Genomic DNA, 12,173 nt, shown 5'->3' with positions numbered 1-12,173 from the left:
TAATCAAGAAAAGAGCAGTGGTGATTGCTTTTTTCTTTCTATCTCTGGGAGTTTTGCCCTTAGCTGAGTCTAAATTATAGGTGATCTCAATTGTAAAGATTCCTCCGATTTCCTTTATACACCTATCTATCTATCTGTCAACCTATCGATAGATCTATCACTTCATCTATGATAGTTCATTTTATGTGCCAACTTGACTGGGCCATGGAGTATCCAGATATCGGGTTCAACACCATTCTGGATATGTCTGAGAGGGGTTTCTAGATGGGATTAACATTTGAATAAGTAGGCTGAGTCAAGCAGATTGATTTTCCTGATGTGGATGGGCCTCATCTAATCCTTAAAAGAACAAAAAGTCTGAGTAAAGAATTCGCTCTCTTGGCTTATCCTCAAGTTGGGGCACTGGCCTTCTCCAATCCTTGAATTATAATTTACATCATCATGGCATCCTAGAATCTCAGGCTTTCAGACTCAGACAGTTATTGACAGGTGATTGTGTTTGGTTGATGATCTCTTCACGAAGGTATATAGTTTGAGTGTTCATGCTCCAGGTGTGGTATATCATTCAGGAGAAACCAAATGCCATTTTTGCAATAGACCAAGGAGTGAACCCTGATGCTTGTGAGGGTAATTAGCAGCTGCAGTGTGTCAGGGTTGGGGTCACTGGACAGAGCCACCTAAATTTGGATCCCAACTCCATGGTTACCCTGATTCACATGATTCCTACTAAGCCCACCACGTAACTTAAATGTAGAGTTCTTCCTGTAAAGTGTAACAGTTTTCTGTTACTGCTGTAACACATTATCACAAACACGATGGCGTAAAACAACACAAATTTATTATTTCAGTGTTTTGTAAGTGATAAGTTTGACTGGGCTGAAAGCAAGGTGTCAGCAAGGCAGTGTTCTTCTGGAGGCTTTTGGAAAGAATCTGTTTCCTTAACTTCCAGCTTCTGGAAGCTTCTTACATCCTTTGGCTCATGGTTCTCTTTCTGCATCTTCAAAGGCAACAATGTTTCATCCCTCTGACAATTCCATAGTTACATCTTCCTCTGGCCACAGCCAGCAAAGATTTTTCACTTGGAAGAACTCATGGGATAGACTGTATCCACCTGGATGATCTTGTACGAACTTTCCATCTCAAGGTTCTCAACCACATCTGCAAGGTTCCTTTTGCTATATAAGGTAACACATTCACAGTTTCCTGGGATTGGGATGTGGACATCTTAGGGAGCAGGAGTGTTTTGTTTTTTTGTTCTGCCTACCTGTCCTAGTTCAGGCTGCTGTAACAAAATACCTCAGACTGGGTGGCTTATAAACAATGGAAACTTATTTCTTTTAGTTCTGGAGGTTGAAAGTCCAAGATCAGGGTGCCAGTATGGTCAAGTTCTGTTGAGGATCCTCTTTTGGGTTGCACATTGCTGATTTCTTCTTATACCCTCACATGATGGAGAGCAGAAAAAGGAACAGCAGGCTCTCAGGTGGGCCTTATAAGGACACTAATCCCATTCATTAGGGTTCAACTTTCATGACCTCAACCAATCCTAAGTACGGCACCAAAGGCCTACCTCCCGATACTATCACGTTGTAGAGTGTGGTTTCAACGTGTGAATTTGGGAGAGACACAAATACTTGTTCCACAGTGCTACCACAGAAGGTAAACTCCATTAAGAAGAGGGGGAAAAGGGGCGCCTGGGTGGCTCAGTGGGTTAAGGCCTCTGCTTTTGGCTCAGGTCATGATCCCAGGGTCCTGGGATTGAGCCCCACATCGGGCTCTCTGCTCAGCTGGGAGCCTGCTCCCCCCACCCCGTCTCTCTGCCTACTTGTGATCTCTCTCTGTCAAATAAATAAATAAAATCTTAAAAAAAAAAAAAAAGAAGAGGGGGAAAAATGCATTCTATATTTAGGGTAGATTCTTGGTCTAAGGTCATCAAATTTGTGGTCCTGAGAAAGACTTCTTGATCTTCAAGATCTCCTAAGAGGTTATATACTGGAGTATTAAACATGATATAGAAGAAGATGTATGGACTTGATTTAAGTGCTCACACTGAAACTCTTTTCTGTGTGGACTTAGAAGAATGGCCCCGCCTCCACGATTAGCACCTCAAAGAATAGCACCACTTCAGTCTTCCTTGGAGTGGGGTAATAAGCCTGATTATGCAAGTTTTCTAGTGTAGTCAGAGTGTCAAAAATATGAAGCAGTCCCCCACTCATCCCAGAGACTTCTGTTCTCCTTTGGACTCTCCTGGATGGTAGGCCAGTTTGTTCCTACATTTCTGCATATTACCTTTTGCCCTCCCAACTTTCTGGAGAAGGTATAAACATTGAGGACTTGGATTACTCTGGCCCAATGACTAAAATTTGCACATACCATGAAATCTAGATTTATTTCTGTGCCTGCCTACCCTAAATCTCAAAACTGCCATGTCCAAAATCAAATCCAAAATCAAACCCCATGCTACTTTAAACTTGGGTCTCCTTTTGAAACCTAGTAAGACTCCTATTACAGTTAATGGTACTCCTCTTGGAGTTGGAATGGAATTCTTCCATTTATTCAATACCCCCGTGGTCTGAGCAGCAACCCTTACCTGTTGCCTTTAGTGACCACCTCTCTGGTATCTCCATACTACCTCTCACTCCTGTCAACCCGTTTTCCAGAAAACAGCTAGAAATCTTTTTTTTCCCCCCAAATAAGCATCTGGTTGTGTCATCTTTGATTTAAAAAAATTCAATACCTCTTTATGCTGGCTGGTCATGCTTGATATGGGCAAGCCCTGGAGTCACCTTCAGCAAGCATCCCTTCGCTCAGTGCTTTCAGCCATGCAGAATGTCATGTACAGTTCACCCTGCTAAGATTTTGTTGTCCTTAATGACATTTGTGATTGTATTCTCATGCAGGTGAGGGAATCTGTCCGCTGAGGATTATAGCTTCTGCACATAGCACAGATATGGCATGAAGAAGCTCTCCAATGTGTTATTATGTATTATTTGCCTAATAAATGCATAAAATCTATAGTTTCAACTAAGGTTGCCCTGTATCACCTTCACATATATTACTGCGTATATATTACTGCGAAAGCTTAACAGGTTTCTCTTTCTCTCTCTCCCCACAGCACCGCCAGAATGTTCTCTCAAATGCACAGATCTGATGATGCTAGTACTCTCTCTCTCATATATACATATATATATGCATATATATATATATATAATATGCCATGAATATGATTTTGCATCCCTGCTGAGAATATTCTAACACCCTTGACTTTATACATAGCATTTCCTACCTGATTCCCCTCCTTTCTCCTCCCATACATCCATAATTATGGCCAATCTGACCTAGTCATTGTTGCTGGGACTTGATGTTGTAATTTTCAATCTTACCTTTCCCTCTGCTGCCTTAGCTGCCCTCCTTCCCAGCTCTGCATGCCCCAGGCTTATGCACAGGCTAAGCCCCCCAGACCAGCTCTGCTTGTAGTCTGTTTGCATCCTCCCCAGGTGGTCATCCTCTCTCCAGCCTGTAAATGCTCGCATCTCTCTCCACCACTCATCCAGAGCAGCAAGATAGAGTTGTAACATGCACATGTCCCATTCACACACATCTTCCAGCCAGTTAACACAAGTTCACGGACCTCCCAGAGCTTCTATTACATAGCGGGCACTATAAATGTAAGGATGGATACACATACTCCCTGCCCTCGGGGAGCTTGCACTCTAGGAAGCAATAGATAGGCAAGTGGTAATTGAATGTAGTCTTCAAATTACTATGATGAGCCCACATTGTCTATGAATTCTAGAAGAAATAACTCCCTCATATTCTTGACATCCCGTTCACTTACATGGATCTTAATGAAGAAGCATTGTCCAAACAACAGTCAAGCCCTCAGGAGCTTGTGGTAGAAAATGTGACTCTCTCTGTGTCTAAATGCAACATTAGAGACCATAGCAAAGACGTTCGATGAAGTCCTGCACATTAAAGGTATTTCTGCCTCAGGAATAGGGCCAGACCCAGTCCCTGCAGGCCAATCCCACGTCTGTCATTAAGAGCCAAATGACAACACTCTTTACTCAGAAGAATAAGCAGCAATGCTGATGACCAGTATATCACGTGGCAGCCAAAACCGTTCTGAGAGGCTCCTTGAGAACACTGCCTTGATGCACTGTCCACTTCATCAGATACTTCTACATCGATTGCTTATGGTTTAAAAAAGTGCTGTTTGCCTAACTGCCCCTAAGGAGAGCTGCTGGCTGTGGCAGCTTTATCATGCCTTTGCCCAAGTCAACCATGATGACCCAGATCCTGTTGTAATCGTTGTTAGAAAAATAACCCCAAAATATGATCAACAAATGAGATCATACATAAGCATTTAAAAATATTAAATAATTTTTTACAAGGCAAAAATGAGAAAAACTGCAGCAATTGTGAGAGTTTAGACGGTATTCTCATTTCTTGTGTTTTCTAAATATACACCTCCCTGGCTTAGAGTCTCCTGTTTCAGCTACCTAGACTGCTCTCTCCACACTGTTTCCTGGACAGGCACGTGGTGTCCTCAGCTCGTGCCCCCTCCAAGACCACCCCACCCTTCTTGAGCTCATTATATTCTGTACTGCACTATCTTGTGAACTCAAGACAGGCAACGGTCAGGTCCCTTCCTCCTCTCTGTCCCTGCAACATGCCGTAGGTAGGTGTCATTCCGATTGGTTGGAAAACTAATAATTCAGTGGTAAAAGGAGAGATGATATCAATACTCCCCACAACAGATAACACAGTAAATTCACATTGGAAATAAAATATTTAAAGTTATTAATAAAAATAATGATGACAACAAACATCACTACTAAATAAACATGGTCTTAGAATGATAACACCAGATGCTATAGGACTCATGGTAAGACTGGGATGGATCCCCACTGCAGTAACACAAGGATGAGTATAGTTTTATTCATGCTTGGAAAGCACATGGAGCTGAATTAGTAAATCATGGCCTATCCATCCAATAGACCATTCCGCAACAATTACGAAAGCTAGTTACGAAGACTATTCTGACATGAAACTGTGAAACTATATATTTCATAATACACAAGAGGTTACAAAGAAGACAGAAATAGTTTGATTTTGGATACAACACTATGAGTGAATTTTTAACATGTTTTATGTTTATTAGTGTGTTGTACCACTTTAAGAGCATAAAAATTGTTCATCTCTTTTAGGACTATGTTCTAACATTTCATATTAAAAAATACAACATGATATCTAGCAATTTCATTTCTGAATGGTACTATGACTCAACACATTTTTTTTTAATTTTGAAAATATCCCTTTCACCTCCTCACATAAATACTGTATGTATGTGGTTATGGGTCTGTGTGACTGTGACTAGTTTATTGTATTTATGTAAAGAAGAAAAAGTTACAGGTGGATTCCAATAAAGATGGGAGATTGAAGATATACATATACTTTTTCTCCTTCTCAAAATCCAATTAAAATGACAATAAAGGGTTTCTTTAAAAGGCATAAATAAGAAACAGAGAATGAAATATGGGGCTACATCCACAAAATTCTGGAAGCTAGAAACAGACGTATAAATAGTAATTGGCTTGATAGTACTGAGAAAAGTGAATCAAGCTGGTAATAGGGGAAGTTGAGAAGTAACCCAATTTAGACCACAGAACCCCCATATGGATTTGGATTAGACAACGCATTGGAAAGTGAAGGTGAAGATAACAGCTTTAAGGAACAGGACCACTGCTAAATGTGGGCCTGAGAAACAGCTGGATTTTCAGATTGCTCCCCTCACCCTGTAGGGCAACTTTCTCTCCTTTTTATTTTAGGGAGTGTTTAATATATATTAATTAATTAATATATATAAAATAATAATTGTATCATGAATAATAATTAATTAAATAATAATTAATATATCAAATACTTACTCTTTGTAGATATTCTATATAAATGTATATATATTTAATATATAAATTTTATACTTTATAGAATATAAAGCAAAGATTCTGCTTTGCAAAATAAGAAACCTTATAAAATAGATGTATATATATGCCTTGTTTTCCAATGCAAACTTTTTAACTTAAATTCAATTAGCCAACATATAGTACATCATTTATTTCAGATTCAGTGTTCAATAATTCCTCAGTTGCCCATAACACCCAGTGCTCATCACGCCACATGCCCTCCTTAATGCCCATCACCCAATTACCCCATCTCTCCACCCCCTCCCCTCAAGGAATCCTTAGTTTATTTCCTACAGTTAAGAGTCTCTCAAGGTTTTTTCTCTCTCTAATGTCTTCCCATTCAGTTTTCCCTCCCTTTCCCTATGATCCTCTACACTATTTCTTATAGTCCACATATGAGTGAAATCATCTGATAATTGTCTTTCTCTGGCTGACTTATTTCACTCAGCATCATACCCCCCAGTTCCATCCACAGTGATGTCAATGGTAAGTATTCATCCTTTCTGATGGCTGAGTAATATTTCACTGTATATATGAACACAATTATTTTATATATTTTCCTTTTAGAGCCATCAACCAGTGTCTGGGGTGAAAGACTGAAAAGCGAGTTGGAACCAGAAGGCAGGAAAACCAGTTGTAAAAACTAGGTAGAAGGTGCTTTGGATAGGGAAGTGATGGGGAGATATTTTGGCGGGGTGGGGGAATAGAAATCACAGGCCTTAGTAAGTGATTTGGAGAATAACAGCTCACCCCATCATCAAACCTGTCCTTAGTATAATTTTTCATCCAAGTTGTTGATAATTCTTCTTGGATAATATTGTTGGAGAGCCGGGCACAGGGAGAGAGAAAGAGCAAGTGAATTCTTGCTTTGTCTAATCTGGGCAGTACTTCTTTTAAGTGGCCTTTACTGGTATTTGACAGTAGAATGAAATACATTTAACATCATGTAACATTTAAAAAAAACACCATTGTCTATGTTTTTACATGTCCTTCCTGTAGTTTCAGAAGGAACCAAGAAATGAAGAGATGGACCTTAACAATGGCTGAGTATGGCACCTAGACTCAGTTTACCCATTACGAAGACAACCTATCTCATTGCTGTGGACAGTTCCTGAAAGCCTCATGCAGTTGAGCCTTAAAAAAAAATAAAAATAAATAAATAAATAAAAATCCCTTTTCATTACGGCCAGGGAACAACTGCAGAATATCTGCATGGCTAATGCTGCCACATCTTTTTTTAGGAGAACAGCTGGTAGCTCGATGGCTTTCTTTCTTTACAACAAAAAAGTGCCTCTTGCTCTGAAGTTTTAGCAGAAAGCTGCTGCTTCATCGAGTCATGTCACATATTTTATGGTGCTAAACTTTGCCGTAGGAGTTGAGAAACAAAAATGAAAGAAAATTGATGCACTGTATGAATTGGTGGCAGTGAACAGAAAGTAATGGGTGGGCATAAAATGCGGCATCCACTGAGAGTGAAGGGTGCACAGTCCCTGTTGACATTCGAAGCTTGAACATTAGAACGATTTCAGATGCCTGGAGGAACAATAACGCTCAGCACAGGGTTTATCGGTGGTGGTAGGATGTGATCATGGGTTTCTGGTGCAATTTCAGGGGAATGGAGTGTGGAAGAGAATGAACTCAGATGAAAAGGCTTTGACTCTGAAAGGAGATCAGAAATGATGTGACAGATTCCTTAGAAATGAGAAACAAAAGTCAGCTATGATACTTTCCACATGGTCACAGGCATGAATGGAACATCATGCACCTGCTTTTAATACATACGAAGACAGAGAACTCGGTCCCGTGATTTTAAAGGGGAGACATTTTACCTGAGTATTTAATAAAAAAGAATTAATATAATTTATATATAAAGAGTATTTACAAATGATTAAGAACACCCTAACGATACATAGACGACAGAAATACTGAACAATACACAAGAAGAGATCCACCCAGCGAATAAACATTTAAGAGGTTTAGCCTGAGTAATAAACAGAGTGCTAAGTAGAACCACCACAAGATATCGTTTTGTATCTTTTATTTTGATAGAAAATGGTAACACAAAAGATGCATTGGAATGGTCCTGCTTTTATATTGTTGATGGCAGTAAAGTTTTATAAATCTGTTTTTTGGAAAGAATTTGTCAAGAGTTATAAATACATTCCTACGTGGTAATCAACTCTGGGGATCTCGCTTGGGTTTAATAATCCAAAATGCAGGAGAAGGTGCATGAATGGAAATTGCTAATGTGTGTGTGTGTGTGTGTGTGTGTGTGTGTGTGTGTGTGTGAATTTAAAGATGGAGGCAGCCTTAATGTCCAACACAGAACAGGTTAAATAAATGGTGACATATCCATTGCCTAGATGAATTACTGAACATTCTAATGATGACAATTTTGTAGCAACATGAAAAGTATTTGTAATACCCAATTAGGTGGAAAATAAATAAGAAGAATATTTAATAGGAACTATACTGTGATTAGAGACATGAAAAAGTAATAGCTAATATTTATACTGTATTCTTTATTGCCGGTCACTTCATTAAGCATTTTGCATTGACTATCCTATTGAATCTTCCTAACAACCCCATGAGGTTAGCATCCCATTTACAGACAAGAAAACTTTGTCACCTTTCCTAAGGTGACAGAGAGAGTAGGAGGACTTAGGTATTCTAGTCTTAGCGCTGGAGTTTTTAACCCGTACTCCATATCTCCCTTTCTGTGAGCACAGAAGAGAGAACTGGACAAGAACATGAAGAAATTAAAATAAGTATATTCAACCAGTGGGACTGTCACCCCAAATTTCTTAGATATTAGATTTTTCATTCTGGCAATATAAATCATTCTTTTAAGCCCATGTTTCGGATGAAAAGCAGGTGGAATCAAATAGCTGCACTAAATGGATGTCATGAAGGGATAGGCCATCTTCGTCTCATTCATTCATCTCCAAGTGTTGGGAAAAAGAAGCTCTAGCCATTGGGCTCAGCCATATGTAATAGAGGAGAAAGGTGTGCCCACTAATTACCCTAATGCAGGGATCTTTATCTCAGCACTATGACATTTTGAATTAGAAATTTCTCTGTTAAGGGGGTGTCCTGTCCTGCGATTTGTAGGATGCTTAGCAGCACACCAGCCTCTATCCATTAAATATCAGTAGAATACTCTCTCCAGTTTTTGACAACCAGAAATGTTTCCAGACATTGTCAAATGTCCCCTTGGGGGCAAAAGCGTCCTTGATTGAAAAGCACTGCCTTAGGTATTCATTTCCTTTCTCTTGGTCTCCGTGGTCTCCACATGGCCTTTTGAGAGTAATACAGCTATCCAGAGTGGTTTTCCTACTGAAAAGAGGACATCCAACCGGCTGACACAAGGATCACCCTTAGGACAAGGATATTTCTATTTCTCTAAGAATGTTGACCATGGACATTTATATGGATCAGTTGGAAATTTCTCACTTTTAAGTTCATTCTCCAGGGGCAGCACGGGACACTACTAGCACTTAAAGCTTGACATCTAGTAGACCATGTTTTCACATTAACTAAGTGGGAGTAATTTTGTCTCTTTGAACCTCAGTTTTATCATCTTGAAAAGGGGATAATAATAATAATAATAATAGCTACTTTGTAGAGTTGCAGGATTAGAAAAGAAAGCGTGCAAAATCATTAAGAAATTTTAGGGTCACCCGAATGAGTTTACAAGGTCGCGTGGGTGGGATACTGAGACAAACAAACATAAAGGCAGTTCTGGGTGAGAGCGTTTGAGGATTTCCCTGCTCCAGATTAGCTTTCCCCAGCAGGCGTTCCCTTAGCTGGCTCCTCGTATCCCTCTGGGCATTACATTCATTACAGTTTAAGTGATTTTCCATCATCCCCTAGGTTACGAGGGCAAGGACTAGGTCGTAGTAATATATATCTGTAGTATCTGGCACAATGTCGGGCTTACATTAGTCATTCAAAAAGCAATGTTTTAAAATAATCAAGTGAATAAATAACTGCTGAATGTACAGAGTGTAATGAAAAGAGAAGAGAGGAGGGAGCAATTAATGCTGCCTAAACCTAGGGCAGAAATGCAGGCAAGAAAATTTGGTTGCATTAGTGTTGGGTGTTGAAAGATGAGCAGAATTTCTCCAGGCAGAACTAAAATATAGAGAATATTCTAGGCAACAGATAGTACATGCAACGGCCTGGCTGTGCAAGTCTATGTCCCATGTTAAATGGTTTAGAATTCAATCCGAAAACCACAGAGGAGCTCATTGAGAGGTTTAAACGAAGATCTGTCACTCTCAAGTTCATAAATGTTACCATGCGGTCTCTGATGATTTTTTAATAAAGCTTTTTTAAATATAGAAAAGATCAAGCATATATAAGAGTAGGAAGAATAATATAATGAACCCCCACGTACCCATCACTTAGTTTCAAAACATATTAGCTCACAGCAAACTCTACCTCATTTATATCCCTCCCGACCATCCCTACCCTGGACAATTTTGAAGCACGCTCTAGACAACAATTTATTTCATGTGTAAATACCTCATTATGTACCTCTAAAAGTAAAGAACTATGACTTCAGCACAACTATACTATCGTCATCAAACTCCTCACCCTTCCTTCCCCTTCCTCTCACATTCTAGCCTTCCCTAGCCTGTTTCTTCTTCCATTTCTGCCTCTTTCTCCAATTCTCCAATTTATTTGTGGAGGGATCCAAATCCTTTTCCTACAGAATTTCTCACATTCTAGATTTTGTTGACTCGATCTCCAGGATGTTATTGAACATGTGACACTCTTTCCTCTGCTCCTCTACGTTGGAAGTTCGATCCAGAGGGCTAATTAGATTCAGGCTTGATTTTTTTTTTTTTTTTTTCAAGACAACTTCACAGGTAGTGTGTAATTCATTGGGAGGTTCTTAATGTCTGATTGTCTCTCCTTCCGTGGTATTAACAACCCATCAATGATCATTTCTCGGATGTATTATTTCACTAGGGGTAAAAATGGCTGGCACTGCATCATTCCATATGGATTCACATATTAATCGAAATATTCTACAAAGAGAAATTGTTCCTTATAGACTACTTCATAACCCTGAGATATAGTTTATACAGGAAAGACTCTTCCTTTCCTTATCAGTACTCAGAATAAATCAATCAGTTCTATAACACCATCCCAAAGTAATCAAAGTGTTGTGTGTCTTAGATAAAATTATGGTCTCATGGATGAATTTAAGTGTGGTTGATGTATTTCATCCCATTGCTATTATTATCCTTACTAACTTACTGTCTTTTACCAGTGGACTCAATTTGACTCTTAAGTTCTTATGCCATGACGGGATGACTAGAAGTCTTTGAGAGCTCCCTTGTTTTGTGGTATGATAAGATGATTCAGACTTCGTCTTGTACCTTTCTTGTGTGTGTGTGTGTTTATGGAAAATAGTACTTAGAGACCGTACTCTATATACCTAAAGTCCTCATTGCTATTGAATTGGCCATTGTTTCTACTTCTTTGAAAATAACGGAACTGGGGGTGCCTGGGTAGCTCAGTGGGTGAAAGCCTCTGCCTTCAGCTCAGGTCATGATCCCAGGGTCCTGGGATTGAGCCCCACATTGGGCTCTCTGCTCAGCAGGGAGCCTGCTTCCTCCCCTCTCTCTCTCTCTCTCTGCCTGCTGCTCTGCCTACTTGTGATCTCTATCTGTCAAATAAATAAAATTAAATTTTAAAAAAAGAAAACAACAGAATGAAGATATACATTGCTTTATAGGAGAAATGCACTATGGGTTTTAATTTAGAAATACAGAATTTTTTTTTTTAAGATTTTATTTATTTATTTCAGAGAGAGAGAAAGAGACCCAGAGAAAGCACAAGGGGCAGGGCACAGAAAGAGATAAGCAGACTCCCTGCTAAGCAGGGAGCCAGAATTGGGGCTTTATCCCAGAACCCTGAGACCATGAGCTGGAGGCAGATGCTTAAGACACTGAGCCACCCAGGTGCCCCTACCGTTTTTACTTAATTTCTTCAATAGTGTTTGTTTCCTTACCCTTATATTGAAACTCTTAGTTCCCACTTACCACTCTACACTTAATTCTGCCCCCACCCTATGCAACAGTCTCATTATAGTGATACCACCATTACCACAAAATAAATTACCAAAAAGAACTGAAGATTTTTTGGAGTTAACTTTGTGCATCTTATTAGAGATGTACAGTCAAACCGCTGTCTTAA

This window comes from Mustela nigripes, chromosome 17 (assembly GCF_022355385.1).
Source record: "Mustela nigripes isolate SB6536 chromosome 17, MUSNIG.SB6536, whole genome shotgun sequence".
Classification (NCBI taxonomy): domain Eukaryota; kingdom Metazoa; phylum Chordata; class Mammalia; order Carnivora; family Mustelidae; genus Mustela; species Mustela nigripes.
The sequence above is the reverse complement of the archived record's forward strand: the minus strand, read 5'-3'. Positions refer to the sequence as shown.